The following is a 15481-nucleotide window of genomic DNA, read 5'->3' as shown; positions in this document are numbered from 1 at the left end:
ACTTAAAATATAACTGACTTTTTTAAACAAAAACAAAAAACAATAACAATGTAATATGACATTTTTAACCTACATAAAAGTAAAATCAACAATAGCACAGAGATCGGGAGGAGAGAAATGGAAGTTTACTATTCCAAGGTTCTATGACTACATGTAAAGTGTCATAATACCAGCTGAAAGTAGATACATATAGTTTACAATTATGTAAACAATAAACCTTAAAGCAGTCACATATAAAATAAAGAGCTATAGATAATGAACCAATAAAGGAGAGAAAGTCATTAAAATATTTGATTCATCCTAAAGAAGGCACAAGATATGAAGGATGAAAATAAGAAGAGATGGGGCAACTAAAATTAGCTATAGGGCAGATTTGAAGTATCATGTTAATAATTACATTAAATTCACATGGCCTAAATGCCCCAATTAAAAAGCAGAGGTTTCAGATTAATTAAAAAGTAGGGTACAGATAAACATATGCAGCCTACAGGAAAAGAGCTTTAAATACAAGATTCAAATAGGTTAAAAAGTTAAAGAATAGAAAACTGTATACCCTGCTCACACTAATCAAGAGAAATGTGGAATGGATATATTAATATCAGAAAAATTATTTCAGAGTAATAAATATTATCAAAGATTTTAAATGGTAATTTTATAATGTAAATTGGTTATTTTATCAAGAGGTCATAGCAATACTGTATATGCACCCAATAATTGAGCCTCAAAATATACAACAGAATTCCAAAGGGAAGCAAATTCACAATTATAATTGGAGATTTCAATACCCCTCTACCAATAATTGACAGAAAAATAGATACAAGATCAGTAAAAGGTAGAAATTTAAATTATACAATTAGCCAACATGATCCAATTAGTATTTACACAATATCCCTCCCAACAGCAGAACACATTACTTTAGGTACACAAGACACAATTAACAAGATAGACTATATTTTGGACCATGAAACAAGTCTCAGCAAATCTTTAAAGGATGCAAGTCATACGTAGTATGTTCTCTAACCACAAAAAGAACTAAATTAGAAGTCAATAACAGGAAAATCCCTCAATATTTTGAAACTAAATAACACATTTATAAATAAACCATAGATCAAGAATAAATCAAAAGTGACTTAAAAAATAACTTTGAATTTAATAAAAAATTTTAAATATCAAATTTTATACAATGCTGTAAAGCAGCATTTAAGAGGAAATTTATAGCACTGAACCCTGTTAATTAAAAAAGAAGAAAGTAAGTTAATGGTCTCAGCCTCTACCTTAAGAAACTAGGAAAATATGGGAAAATTAAACCCAAAGTAATTAGACGAAAAGAAATGTCAAAAATCAAGACAGAAATGAATGAAATAGAAAATAATTTAAAAAATCAATGAAATGGAAAAAGCAATGATTATTAATGAACACAACAACATAAGTGAATCTCAAAATAATAATGCTGAGTAAAAAAAGCTGGGCAAAAAAAAAGACAAGCTTTATGATTCCGTTTATATGGAATTATGGAAAATGAAAAACAATCCATAGTGACAGAAAGCAGATCAGTGGCTGCCTGTAGGTGGGGTAAGGAAGAGAAGGGAGAGAGAAAAGGATTACAGAGAGGTATAAGGAAACCTCTGGGGATGATGGATATGTTCATTGTTTTTATCATGGTCATGATTTCATGGTCATATACATATGTTACAAGGCATCAAATTATACTCTTTAAATATCACCAGATTATTCTATGTCAGTTATTTCTCAATAACACTGTTATAAAAAAATGAAACTACACTGAAAATCAAATGACATATATACAAGGTTATTCTGCATAAGGAATAAAAACAATATATTCAATGCAACCTAAGTGTCAAGAAAAAGGGACTTGTTAAATTATGCTCCTCCAACTCTGTAGACAGAAAAGTATTTTTATGCATGACTATGAAGTAATCTCCATGATTTATTATTAAGAATACACACAAACACAGGCAGATACACACACCTCAAAAACACAAAATGTAGAAATGCAGAGCGGTATATATTTTATGTTTCTGTTTTTGGTATTAAAAAAAAAAGGACAGACAAAGAACATGTGCCATACCTGGAAAGTATACATGAGAAAGTGAAAGTATTAGTTACCATTAGCAAGGTGACACTGGTGTCTAGAAGACAGAAGAGTGAGAGCAAATTTTTTCTTATACAGTTGACCCCTGAACAATGCAGGTTTTGGGTTTTTCTCAATAGTAAATGTTACATTACTACACAATTGGAGGTTAGTTGAACTGGCGGATATGGAACCACAAATAGGGAGGAACCACATATACACAGGGCCCTATAAATTATACAGGATATTTGACTGTGCAGAGGGTGAGGGTCCCTAACCCACACACTGTTCAAGGGTCATTCAATCTTTCATAATCTTGATCCTTCAATCTTTGAAACATGTAAACGTCTTACCTATTTAACCATATTTTTAAAGATCCCTGGCAATAAAGTATAATACTAATGAAAAATTAGTCAAGTTGTGGAATCAGATAGCTTGTACTAACTGTGTTGGCTCTGGGCAACTTAAACTCTTAATTTTCTTAAAAGGATATCACAGATACTGATAGTGTCTCCTCCTAGGATCTTTACGAGTAATAAACAAGCACTTAGAACAGTACCTGCCACTATAGTAAACAAGCAATATTTTTTATTGAAATATAGTTGATGTGCAATATTATGTTAGTTTCAGGTGTACTATATAATGATTTGATACTTGCATAGATTATGAAATGATCACCAGGATAGTGTAGTAACCATCTGTCACCATACAAAGTTATTACAATATTACTGACCATATTCCTAATGCTGTATATTACAACCCCATAACTTACTTATTACATAAGTGGAGGTTTATATTTCTTTATCCCCTTCATCTATATTGCCTACTCTCCCAACGCCCCCTTTCTTCTGAGAACGACTTATTTGTTCTCTATGAATCTGATTTCATTTTGCTTTTGTTTTGTTTTTTAGATTCCACATATAAATGAGTTCATGCAGTCTTTTTCTCTGTCTGACTTATTTCACTAAGCACAATACCCTCTAGATCCATCCGTGTTGTCTCAAATGGCAAGGTTTCATTTTTGTTTTTTATGGCTGAATAATATTCCACTGTATGTGTATACCACATCTTTTTTTTTAAACATCTTTATTGGAGTATAATTGCTTTACAATGGTGTGTTAGTTTCTGCAGTATAACAAGTGAATCAGCTATACATATACATATATCCCCATATCTCCTCCCTCTTGCATCTCCCTCCCACCACATTGTCTTTATACATTCATCTATCAGTGGACACTTAGGTTACTTCCATATCTTAGCTATTGTAAATAATGCAGCAGTGAACATACAGGGTGCACATATCTTTTTGAATAGTGTTTTATTTTCTTCAGGTTAATACTCAGAAGTGGAACTGCTGGATTGTATGGTGGTTCTATTTCTAATTTTTTGAGGAACCTCCGTACGTTTTTTATAATGGTTGTACCAATTTACAACCACACCAGCAGTGCCACGAGGTTTTCCTTTTCTCCACATTCTCAGCAATGCTTGTTATTTTTTGTCATTTTGATGATAACCATTCTGACAGCTGTGAGGTGGTATCTCAAAGTGGGTTTTTATTTTTTTCCATGAGAGAACATGTTTATATAATAAAAGTTGCAGAGAAAAAAGCATAATTTAAACACATAATTTAAGACACATCTGCTTTAGAAAGAGAGGAAATCTCATCAGAATATTTATTCTATTATATAATTTTTTACTATTTAACTCTTCATTAATTTTTAAGTTATTTTATTAAACTATAGTTTACTTAAAAGATTAGTTTCAGGTGTACAGAGTGATTTAATACTTTTATACATTACAAAATGATCACTATGATAAGTCTAGCTATCATCTGTCACCATACAAAGTTATTACAATATTATTGACTATATTCCTCTGTTGTACATTACATCCCTCTGACTTTTCTATTTTATAAATATAAGCTTGTACCTCTTAATATTCCTCACCTATTTCACTCACTGCCACACACACCTCCCCTCTGGCAACCACCAGTTTGTTCTCTGCATCTATGAGTCAGTTTATGTATTGTCATGCTTGTTCATTTGTTTTGTTTTTTAGATTCCACATATAAGTGAAATCATAGAGTATTTGTCTTGCTCTGTCTGATTTATTTCACTTAGCATTATAAATATCCTCTAGGTCCATCCACATGATCACAAATGGCAAGACTGTATTCTTCTTTATAGCTGAGTAATATTCCATGGTGTGTGTGTTTGTGTGTATGTATGTATCACATCTTCTTTACCCATTCATCTATCCATTGACATTGAGATTGCTTCTGTATCGTGGCTATTGTAAATAATGGTGCAATGAACATAGGGGTGCATGTTTCTTTTCTAATTAGTGTTTTTGTTTTCTTCAGAAAAATATACAGAAGTGGAATTGCTGAATCTTATGATAGCTCCATTTTTAAGTTTTTGAAAAACCTCCATACTGTTTTCCATAGTAGCTGCAACAATTTACATTCCCACCAAGAGTACATGAGGGATCCCTCTTCTCTACACCTGCATCAACATTTTCTTGTCTTTATGATAATAGCCATGCTGATAAGTGTGAGGTAATCTCTCACTGCGCTTTTTTTGTTTTTAACATCTTTATTAGAGTATAATTGCTTTACAATGGTGTGTTAGTTTCTGCTATATAACAAAGTGAATCAGTTATACATATACATATGTTCCCATATCTCTTCCCTCTTGCGTCTCCCTCCCTCCCACCCTCCCTATCCCACCCCTCTAGGTGGTCACAAAGCACCGAGCTGATCTCCCTGTGCTATGCGGCTGCTTCCCACTAGCTATCTATTTTACGTTTGGTAGTGTATATATGTTCATATTTCTAGTTGTAGTCTTTTCTTTTCCATTTAGAGAAATTTCTTTAACATTTTTGTAAAGCAGTTTATTGGTGCTGAAGCCTTTTAGCTTTTGCTTATCTGTAAAAGCTTTTATTTCTCCTTCAAATCTGAATAATAGCCTTGCCAGATAGAATATTATTGGTTGTAGATATTTTTCATTTCATCACTTTGAATATATCATGTCACTCCCTTCTGGCCTCAAAGTTTTTGCTGAAATGGGAGTTTTCTTGTACAGAGCTATTTACTTTTCTCTGCCACTTTTAAGGCTCTTTATCTTGACCTTTTGCCATTTTAATTAAAAGGTGTCTTGGTGTGGACCTCTTTGTGTTGATTTTGCTTGGGACTCTCCGTGGTACCTGAACCTGGATGTCTGTTTCCTTTCCCAGGTTAGAGAAGTTTTCAGCTATTATTTATTCAAATAAGTTGTTTTCCTTCTGGGACCCTATAATGTGAACTGTAGTATCCTTAATGTTATCCCAGAGGTCTCTTAAACTATCCTCATTTCTTTTAATTATTTTTTCTGTTCAGCTTGGTTGATTTCCACTACTCTGTCTTCTATGTAGCTGATCCATTCCTCTGTATCCTCTAATCTACTATTGATTCCCTTCTCGTATATTTTTTAGTTCAGTTACTGTATTCTTTAGCCTTGTTTGTTCTTATTTATATTTCCTAAATCTTTGTTAAAATTCTCACTGTGGTCATCCATTCTTCTCCCAAGTTCATTGAGCATCTTGATGATCATTACCTTGAACTCTTTATTAAAATTCTCACTGTGGTCATCCATTCTTCTCCCAAGTTCATTGAGCATCTTGATGATCATTACCTTGAACTCTTTATTGGGTAGACTGTTTGTCTCTACTTTGTTCAGTTCTCTTTATGAGGCTATTGTCTTCTTCCTTTGTAACATATTCCTTTGCCTCCTCATTTTCCCTAATTCTCTGTGTTTATTTCTATGTATTAAGTAGGTCATTTATGTTTCCTGACCTTGCAGAAATGGCCTTATGCAGGAGACATCATATGGGGCCCAACAGCACATTCCCCCTGGTTCCCCCTGGTCACCAGAGCTATATGCTCTAGGGATGTCCCCTATGTGGGCTGTGTGAGCCCTTCTCTTGTGGAGGGGCCAACTACTGTAGGCACACTGGTATGTGGGGCTAGCTTCTGGCCCAGTTGGCTGCTACACCCTGCTTCATGCAGTGGCTGCTAGCCCACTGGTAGGTGGAACCAGGTACTGGCATGGCTGGCTGCGTGGCTCATGTGCTCCTGGGGCTGGTGCCAGCCCACTGGTGGGCTGGGCTGGGTTCCAGGGTGGCTTGCTCTGAGTCCCAGGCAATAAATTTTAGATATTATTATTGGTAGAAGTTTCATGAAACACGCGTGGTTGTTAAGAGGGCTGCTTGATTTGGTTAACATTTATAAGTTGCCAATATCTCTAAATACTTGCAGGTTGATTAATTTTATTCCCATCTCTTTTCTCACATTAGACTGACTTGTTACTCTATAAATCAAGCTCAGTATTTATAGAAGCACATCCATTGTTTCAAACAGATGGTACTTCAAAAGTAGGTGAGAGATCTTGGAAGCAATTTGTCCTCTTCCTTATTCTGAAGAACCATACAATGTGTTATCATTATTGATTTTGCAATCTATTAAGGTAAACTTCAGCCCAAACAGATTATTCAAAACTCTGAATGGTGAAGTCTGAATAAGATTATATAGATATTCATATAATATATGTAAGTAATTATGCATGTATGTAGATATAAAATATATTTCACACACACACACAAACACACACACACACACACACACACACACCCCACAAGGAAGAAAAAGAGTTCTGAGAGTTTAAGTGGTTTGTCTATAGTCATGCAGCTCATTTGTAGGAGGCAGGAATTGAACCTGTTCATGAAACCAAACTTAGAGTACTTTGTAACATACAACCTCTATTTATATCCCCTTCTCTTTCCCAATATGTAACATACATGTAAGAGTTCAAATCCATGTTATCATTCCTAAGGAGAGTGAGGTGACCTCATTTCTTGTTTACAAAACAAAATCAAACAAACAAAAAACTGAGGGGCCTAGAGAATAGACCAAGGTTATAGAACAAGTAATTGAAAGAGGTGGAACAAAATCCCAGGTTTCCTGACACCATTTTTACTTTTTTTTGGACCATATTATCTTCTATTTCTGCCTCTTGACCCTGAACAGGCCAAGTAGAGTCAATGAACCACAGAATCTCAGAAAGACCTGAGTTCCTGCACTGTCCACTTCTGAAGAAGTACCTGTGATATTATTTCCTAGCTGATTAGTGATGAACTGATCTTTCTAACCTTATGAAGCAAGAGGTTTATGACAAGAAAAGAAGAAGAAAGAGGGGGAGGGGGAGGACAGAGTCAAACCAATGTCACATTTATCACCTACAGCTCGATTACACCATATGTTATTTTACGTACAATACATTAGAATGTAATCATCAACACTAAATCATCAATGAAAGAAGCTTACATGTCAAGTTTGTGAACCCAGGACATTACTTGATTATTATATTTTTGATTCTATGTTGTGTATTGCAAGGATTAATTGTGAAGACAGATGAGGGTAAATTTCATCTCCTCCAAGGACTGTGGCTGAAAGGCTCTCACTCTTAGTGCTCGCAGCATCCCAGAACCAAGTGTAAACAAGGTGTTTACCAAGTGTCTCTAAGAACAGTGTGAACACTAGTATGCCCCTGACTTGGCACAATGTTTTTATAAGTACATATTCTTGGATCAATTTATACCTTCTCTAAAAGAAATGAAAATAGCTAAACTTTATCTATCCTGAGCCCTTTAAGTCTCAGAGACTGTGCTAACTGCTTTGCATGCACTGTTTAATTTAATCCTCAAAACAATGCTCTGAGGTGGATATTATTTTCATATCCATTCAGTGGATGAAGCTATTAGGTAAAAGCAGTAAATTAACTTTCTCAAGGTCACACAGCTAGTACGTGGGCAACTCTATGATTTAAATCAAAGTATTCTGATTTTCCAGTGCTTTTCTCTTCCTCCTTGTCTAAGAATTAGAAATTAATGTGCTCTTCCTAAACACTGATTATTTATATCTAATATATACTAGGATCTGTGAGATTTACCAGGATCTCATTTTAACCCATGGATGTGACAAAGTTTGCTTGCCTACAGTTTTAATTTGAGATCTCGGCACTAGTTATTTATTTATTTGCTTTACTTCCTAGATTTCCCCTTTTTCTTTCTTGTCCACCTCTCATTGGTGTTTTCTTGCTGTATTTTATGCGTTCCCTGCTAGCTGCCTTACACCCCTTCTATAATAAATAAATACATATATAAATATACATCAAAGCATTGATCTCAGGAAGAGGATGGTGGGTAGTGACTTATGAGTCATAAACCTGCAATTAACAAGTAATTACCTCATTATATTCTCATCATTCCCTTTAATTAAAAATTCATTATCTATAAAGATGTCTGTAAAATTATCACCAACTCATCATAGATAAAGGATTTAAATCCCTGAATTTTGAATAAAGGCTCTATAGCAATATAAATAAATCAATCTGTCACTTAGCAAAGCCAATGAGGCAGCTAGAATCAACCAAGAAAAATCCTTGACCAATTTATCATGTGCACTACATCTTACAAGTAAAAGTAAAGAACTGGCTCTCCAAGACCACATAATGAATAGTTTAGACTTGTTAATTTGGTCTTCAAGTGCCAGATTCAAGTAGCCTTCCACATCTCATTTCCTATCTCATAATGGATCTCGATCTCACATTCCAAGTACATAATTTCCTTTCCCTCCTCTTTAAATAAATAAGTTAAGCACAGATCTGAAATTTAGGTTTTATAAGAGCTTTATAAATAATACAGTGTTATCCTTGTATTTACTAAAGAGGGGACTGAGTCACAGGGTGGTTAAATATCAATAATTGCCTAAGATAACACTACTAGTTAGACTCAGTACTGGGACTACAATTCAGGCACCTGAACTTTAATGCTTTGTTATTTCTAGTAAAAACCACTCTGTGTATTTCCCTGAAAAGGGGTTTTGATTCTTAAGGGGTGATATTTTACCAACTATAAATTAACTCTATAGAGAGTTTAGCAAGGTTGTTAATTAATAGTTCTACGTCTTCAAAACTGTATTTTCCAAGAGAAAAAGAACAGGAACTTTCTAAAAATTTCTCTCTGCACGTGTGAAATTCCATCTAATAGGAAAGGGCTGAGGATCAACGTACACTATAGTCACAAAAGTCCTCATTCCCTCAGCAGTTTGAATTGCCAGTCACACAATGGCCATCCTGTTCTGTTAAGGTTTCTAGTACGGTGAAACAGATTCACTGTGACAGGTGTTTTCTCCATATGAAAACAATTATGCTATGGACTGAATGGGTTTGTCCCACCCCTCTCCACTGAAATACATATGTTAAAGCCTAAATCCCCACTGTAGTATACGGAGGTATATAGTGGTATATGGAGGTGGGGCTTTGGGGTGGGCTTTTTTTTTTAACATAAAATTGAATTTTATTCCATAACTCATGAAGTATGTATATACTGAGGTAAAATTAGGTATACAATTGATTGCTTTAACACAAGCATTTAAAGAAATATAAACTGCTTGTTGTTGCTATTGTTGTTTTGTGCTCTGTGGGCATTTTATTTTTATCCAGATTATTGAAAATGGTGATTTCTTTATTAGTTTTTGTTTTTGAGATTAGTGTCCATTCTTACATATGTAAACAATACTTGGAAAGCACAACCTTATGGAATGTGGTCATAAAACAAGTTTGTCTTCCCTGGCCCTGGATGAGATTCCCGTGACTCTCCTGATTGCTCTTAGGTTTTAAAAAGTTCATTATCGTTCATGCCAAAAACTCAGCCTCAATTTAATAATTAAAATTCCTTTCCCATGTAATAATCGAAATTATGAACTTCATTTATATTTTAGGCTTCTTCTCCCCACAACTGGCTCACACTCGCTGCACCCAGGGAAGCCTGCCATCAGAGAAGCCAGAAGTCAGGAAACTGATAAACTGCTTGGTTTTCACATGATATAATCCAACATGTAGAAACTGGTATTCAAACTTCATTTCCTCCCATTACACCAGCATGTTGCTTAAAAGAAAATCATTAATTAAAATATTATGGTAGCTTGCGGGTGATGAAGGTGGAGCCCTCATGAAGGCAATTAGTATCCTTTGGAGAAAAGACATGAGAGGGATGATCTTTCTCTTGGCCATGTAAGGATGTAGCAAGAAGCTGGTCATCTGCAAGCCAAAAGGGGGCCTCACCCGACACTGGATATGTTGGCACCTTTATCTTGGATTTTCCAACCTCTGGAACTGTGAGACATAAATGTTTGTTGTTTAAACCACCCAGTCTATGGTATGCTAATATAGCAGCCTGAACTGAGACATTTTAAAAAATCATTTATTTAAATTATGAGAGGAAATGGAGTTATTTAGGGAAGCCCTAGATGACTGATACATCAAATTAATAATAATGTCTTTAGAAGACTTCCAGAAGGAAATCTTGTTGAGAGACTTTTTTTTTCTTCTTGTGAATGAACAGGATTAACAAATTGGGATGAGGGTCAAAGGTAGAAAAGATATAAGTATTTAGATTGGTGGAAGTTTTGTTGTTTGTTTTAGTGAAAACTGTCAATTTTAGATATATTTTCTTAACCAACAGAAAGGACTTTTTTTTCACAAACTACTGTTTAAAGACCAAGAGACTATTTTTAAAATTACAATTCGATGGGGAGAAAATACCAAGTTATAACAAGAAGGATTTGCTATCAGCAGTAGCTGAGTTGGCTGAGGAGCTTGAACACAAATAGAACACAGGCACTTAGTATGGCATAATGCCTTTGCCTTTACCTGGTTTTCAGTATGTCCATGGTGATTTTTTTAAAAAGCCTGTACAATTCTTTTGGGATTAAACAGTTGATTTTCTGTCCAGAGAGACCAGATGCTCTTATTAGTCATAATTTAAAACCCTTGAATCTCAGAAAACAGTAAGCACACAATGAAGATTTATGAATAGATTAGCTCTATATAGAGTTTAATGAGAGAAGGTACATTAAGGGAAATGCAGCTGCTCCTATTATTTCAGTGCAACCTGCTTTGTCCATGTTTTAAACAAGTAAACAGACATCTCTAGCTCACTGACGGGTGACAAAGTGCATGGAGAGAATACGAAGTTGTCAGAGTCACCTATGATTTGCGACTCTGAAATCTAAATATGAAGAGTCCACTGTATTTAAGTGTGAAAGTAAGAAGCCTTGGTTTGATTTATTTACCCTGACCTACCTACACTAGACGTACAGAACATGTCTGGTATTTTACTTATAAATAATCTTATTTTATAAAATATATTTCCTTAAATGTCATTTCCCTCTGAAAAATAATTTTAACTTATCCAACTGTTCATTCCTCATTTCATTGTAACTCTATAAAATTAAAACACTAAAAGGTGTACTTCCACTTTTGACCAAGGAAAGTAAGTAACCAAAGAAAGTAACAGTTGCCCTCACATAAAAATCCTTAATAAAGTGGACAAAACAATCAAAAAATCTGAAATGAAAAGCAGAGAAAAAGAATGAATAAATGAACAGAGTTATGCTATGGAAAAGCTTCAAGCACTCTAATATGTGTACAATTATAGTCCCTGGAGGCAAGAAGAAAAAGGGAGAATTTTTAAAAAAAAACTTAAAGAAATAATGGTCAAATTTTTCCAAATTTGATGAAACCCACAGATGTAAACCCCAGATGTAAAAAGCTCAAAAGAAAGAAAGAAAGAAAGAGAAAGAAAGAGGAAAGAAAAAGAAACATAAAGAAAACTACAGCAAGGCACATTATAATCAAAATTTTAAAAACCTCTAATAAAAAAAAATCTTAAAAGTAGTCAGAGGGAAAAGCCACATTATACATAGAGAAACAAAGATTTTAAAAAGGAGCTGATTTACAGTAAGTAAAACAGCATGGTACCAACATAAAGGCAGACATATACACCAATGGAACAGAATTAAGAGCCTAGAAATAAGCCCATGCATGCAGTCAGCTAATCTTTGACAAATGTGCCAAGACTACACAATGGGGAAAGGATAGTCTTTTCAACAAATGTTGTTGAGAAAACTAGATATACACGTACAAAAAGAATTAAATTGGACCCTGATTTTATACTACACACAAAAATCAACACAAAATGGATTAAAGACTTAAACATAAGACCTGAAATTGTGAAACCTTGAGTTGAAAACAGAGGGGAAAACTTCATGACATTGGTCTAGGCAGTGATTTCTTGGATATGACACCAGAAGACGAATACGTTCTAGAGATTGCTGTACAACTTTGTGCCTATAGTTAACGATACTGTACTGTTTACTTAAAATTTTGCCAAGAGGGTAGATCTCATAGTAAGTGTCCTTACCACAATAAAAAATGACTTTCCCAGACATATGGGAGGTGTAAGAATTATTCATGAACTGCAGACCTGCACCAAAAGAGCAGGAATCAATGAAATAAAAAATAGAAATACAATAGAAAAAAAAATCAGTGAAACTAAATTCTGATAATTTTAAGAGGATCAATAAAATTGGAAGAAAACAAAGCAAACTCTAGCCAAACTGATCAGAAATTTAAAAAGACAGATTATCAATATCAATTATGGGAGAGTAACATTACAGCAATATTTACAGATATTAAAAGATTAATAAATCTTTTAAATAATGAATAAAAATTATGTCAATATACTCCACAATTTAGACAAAATAGAAAAACTTCTCAGAAGACACAAAGTTTGCTCATGAAGAAATAGATAACCTGAATACCCCTGTATCTTAAGGAAATTGAATTTATAATTAAAAATCCTCCCTACAAAAGCAACCCCAGCTCAGAAGACTTCATTGTTGAATGCTAGATAGCATTTAAAGAAGACATACTGCCAACTCTACACAAACTCTTCCAGAAAATTGGAGAGGATGGAGTACTCCCCAAGTCGCTGTATGAGGATGGAATTTCCCTGATACCAAAACCGGACAAAGACATAACAAGATAACAAAGTTAAAGACAATGCTCCTAGATGCAAAAATAAATCCTTAACAAACTTTTAGTAATTTGAATAAAAAAACATATAAAAAGGATAATACATCGTGACCTAGTGGGATTTGTCCAAGGTATGAAAGGCTGGTTTGTCATCTAAAAATAATACAATGTAATCAGCATTTTAACAAGAGTAAAAAAAAATATGTACATGATTATCTCAGTATATGAAGAAAAAGCATTTGAGAAAGATCTAACATCCAATGCAGGCAAAAATCTCAACAAATTTGGAATAGAAATAAATATTCTCAGCCTAATAAAAGACATCTATTAAAACCACAGTTAATATTTTATTTAGTGGTGAAAAACTGAAGGTTATTATTCCAAGATTAAGAGATAAACACATTAATGGGGTAAATGTGGAAGAAATCAGGACAGGTTCTCAAACCTTCAGTCTAACCTCTATCGGACTGCAAGGCAAAAATCCTAATGACTTCTGTGTCGCAGACAGTTACAAGGCTCTCTACAGTGTTTGGTTGTGAGAGCCTTTGAATTGGGTCATAATGTTTTTAAGCATAAGCTTAAGCATTTTTGTAATAAAATGTGCAATACAGTTTAATGTTTTCTTTAAGAAATCCAGCCTTCCCCAGGGAAAACAATAGTGGAATAGCCTAAGACTAGTAGTAAAGGGCAAAAGGGTTCTTCCAACTTTCTTGAACATTGAACCCACATAAGAAGACACCTTGGTTTTAAAATTAGCCATAATTTGAGGACACCATACCATAACTAGATTCCTCCTGGAGTCTTTTGGAAGACTATTAGTATACTCTGGCTACCTTATTGAGGTAGGGCACAGAGGTTACTGGGAGCCCAAGAGAGCTGTGTGGAGACATTCGCTTGACCAGAACTGAGTTATTCAATCCAGGGGCAATATGGAGCTGGTGGCAATCCAGTGAGGAGGAAATGGGGGTAATAATATCTCACTCCTCTCTTCCTGCAGTTTCCAATTGACAACTCTCCTTGGGGAAATCTAATTAGGAAGCCAGAGGACAAGATGCAGGTCTTAGAAATCAGCATCTTCATGTTACAGAGAAAGGTGGAAAGTGGGTCTGGAGGATCAAACAGAAGCAATCCAGTATAAGCCACCCCTTTTGTTCTACCAGCATTCTTTCTATTCCTTTGGTCAGGTAAAATATGTGACTGGAGAGAGTCCCGAGAACCATAATATCAATACAGTCACGTTCCCACCTAAAATCTCAAATATTAACCACCACCAGTGCTATACAAATAAGGTGGGGTAGGGGAAATGATGAAAAACAAACAACATGAAATGTAACTGCTTCTGCCTCTTCTTTTACATCTTGTTCCAAGGCCAAAATTGATAATCAGAGCTACCTTCTCCACCATCCTTTCCATGTTTCCCTTAGCCTCTGCCATAGCCTTGGCTGAATGGGCTCCCATACTTGGTAACGTGATCCAAAATTTTATTCCTCTAGTATCTCAGTCCATCGGTCAAGGCAGTTGCACTAAGAAAGCACTAAGACATAGTCTTCCTTGCCCTTGAAATTTAGTGACAACCCACTGTCCCCAAGTTCAGTCATTCCAGCCAATAGAGTAAGGCCTTGTTCTGCCTGTTGGCAGGAGGACATTAAAACGGCCAGGAGGCAGGGCTAGCTTCCAACTTAGTAGAACCATAACTGTATTTCCCATATACCTTGATGGACACATTCCACTGCTGTGCACTAGGACCTCTGAAAACACTGAGAGCAAGAGAATAAAAAACAATAGTAAAACAAAAGTTGGGGCCACTCTAACCTATACTTTTTAGTTCCAGAACATCTGCACTCTGGCTATGGGAAAATGGTAGCATATATCCATTAGTTTCAATTATATATTACTTTCCATAAAACAGCATGCATAACTTAGTTCCTAAACCAGCCATTTCAAGTACATCAAGCCAACTGCTTCTAAGTAATGAAGCATGTTGGAAAAGTAGTGATTTATATGGATATGAATCATTGTCGTATTTCCCTTTGTTGCAAAATGTGGCCCCTGGAAGCAATGTTGTGTGGGAAAGGTGGCAATAAATACGTTATTCTATTCATAGGAAAATCCTCATGAAGCCAAATTTGAAGAAAGAGCTATACGAACAGCTACTATGGGAATCTGAGCCATGTGTTCAGTGATTTGCTTATGCTTTCTGGACATGCTAGAACACAATCTCCTATGTGTCACTTACATTTTAAATTGAAATGTTATTGTGCATGCCCAGTGTTATGGTTTATTTGATCAAATAATACCCAGCTTTTGATGGGCATCTGGGGTCACACAGTCACTTGGCACCTAATTAACAGTCAAGAATTAAGTCTCCGGTAAGCAAGTCAGGAGCCACTCTGCAAATGGAGGATAGTTTATTTCTTTTTTATGGTTTTTACCTTTATTTTTTTAACATCTTTATTGGAGTACAATTGCTTTACAA

This window comes from Phocoena phocoena, chromosome 6, assembly GCF_963924675.1.
Source record: "Phocoena phocoena chromosome 6, mPhoPho1.1, whole genome shotgun sequence".
In the NCBI taxonomy this organism is placed as follows: domain Eukaryota; kingdom Metazoa; phylum Chordata; class Mammalia; order Artiodactyla; family Phocoenidae; genus Phocoena; species Phocoena phocoena.
Note: the sequence above shows the minus strand (reverse complement) of the source record.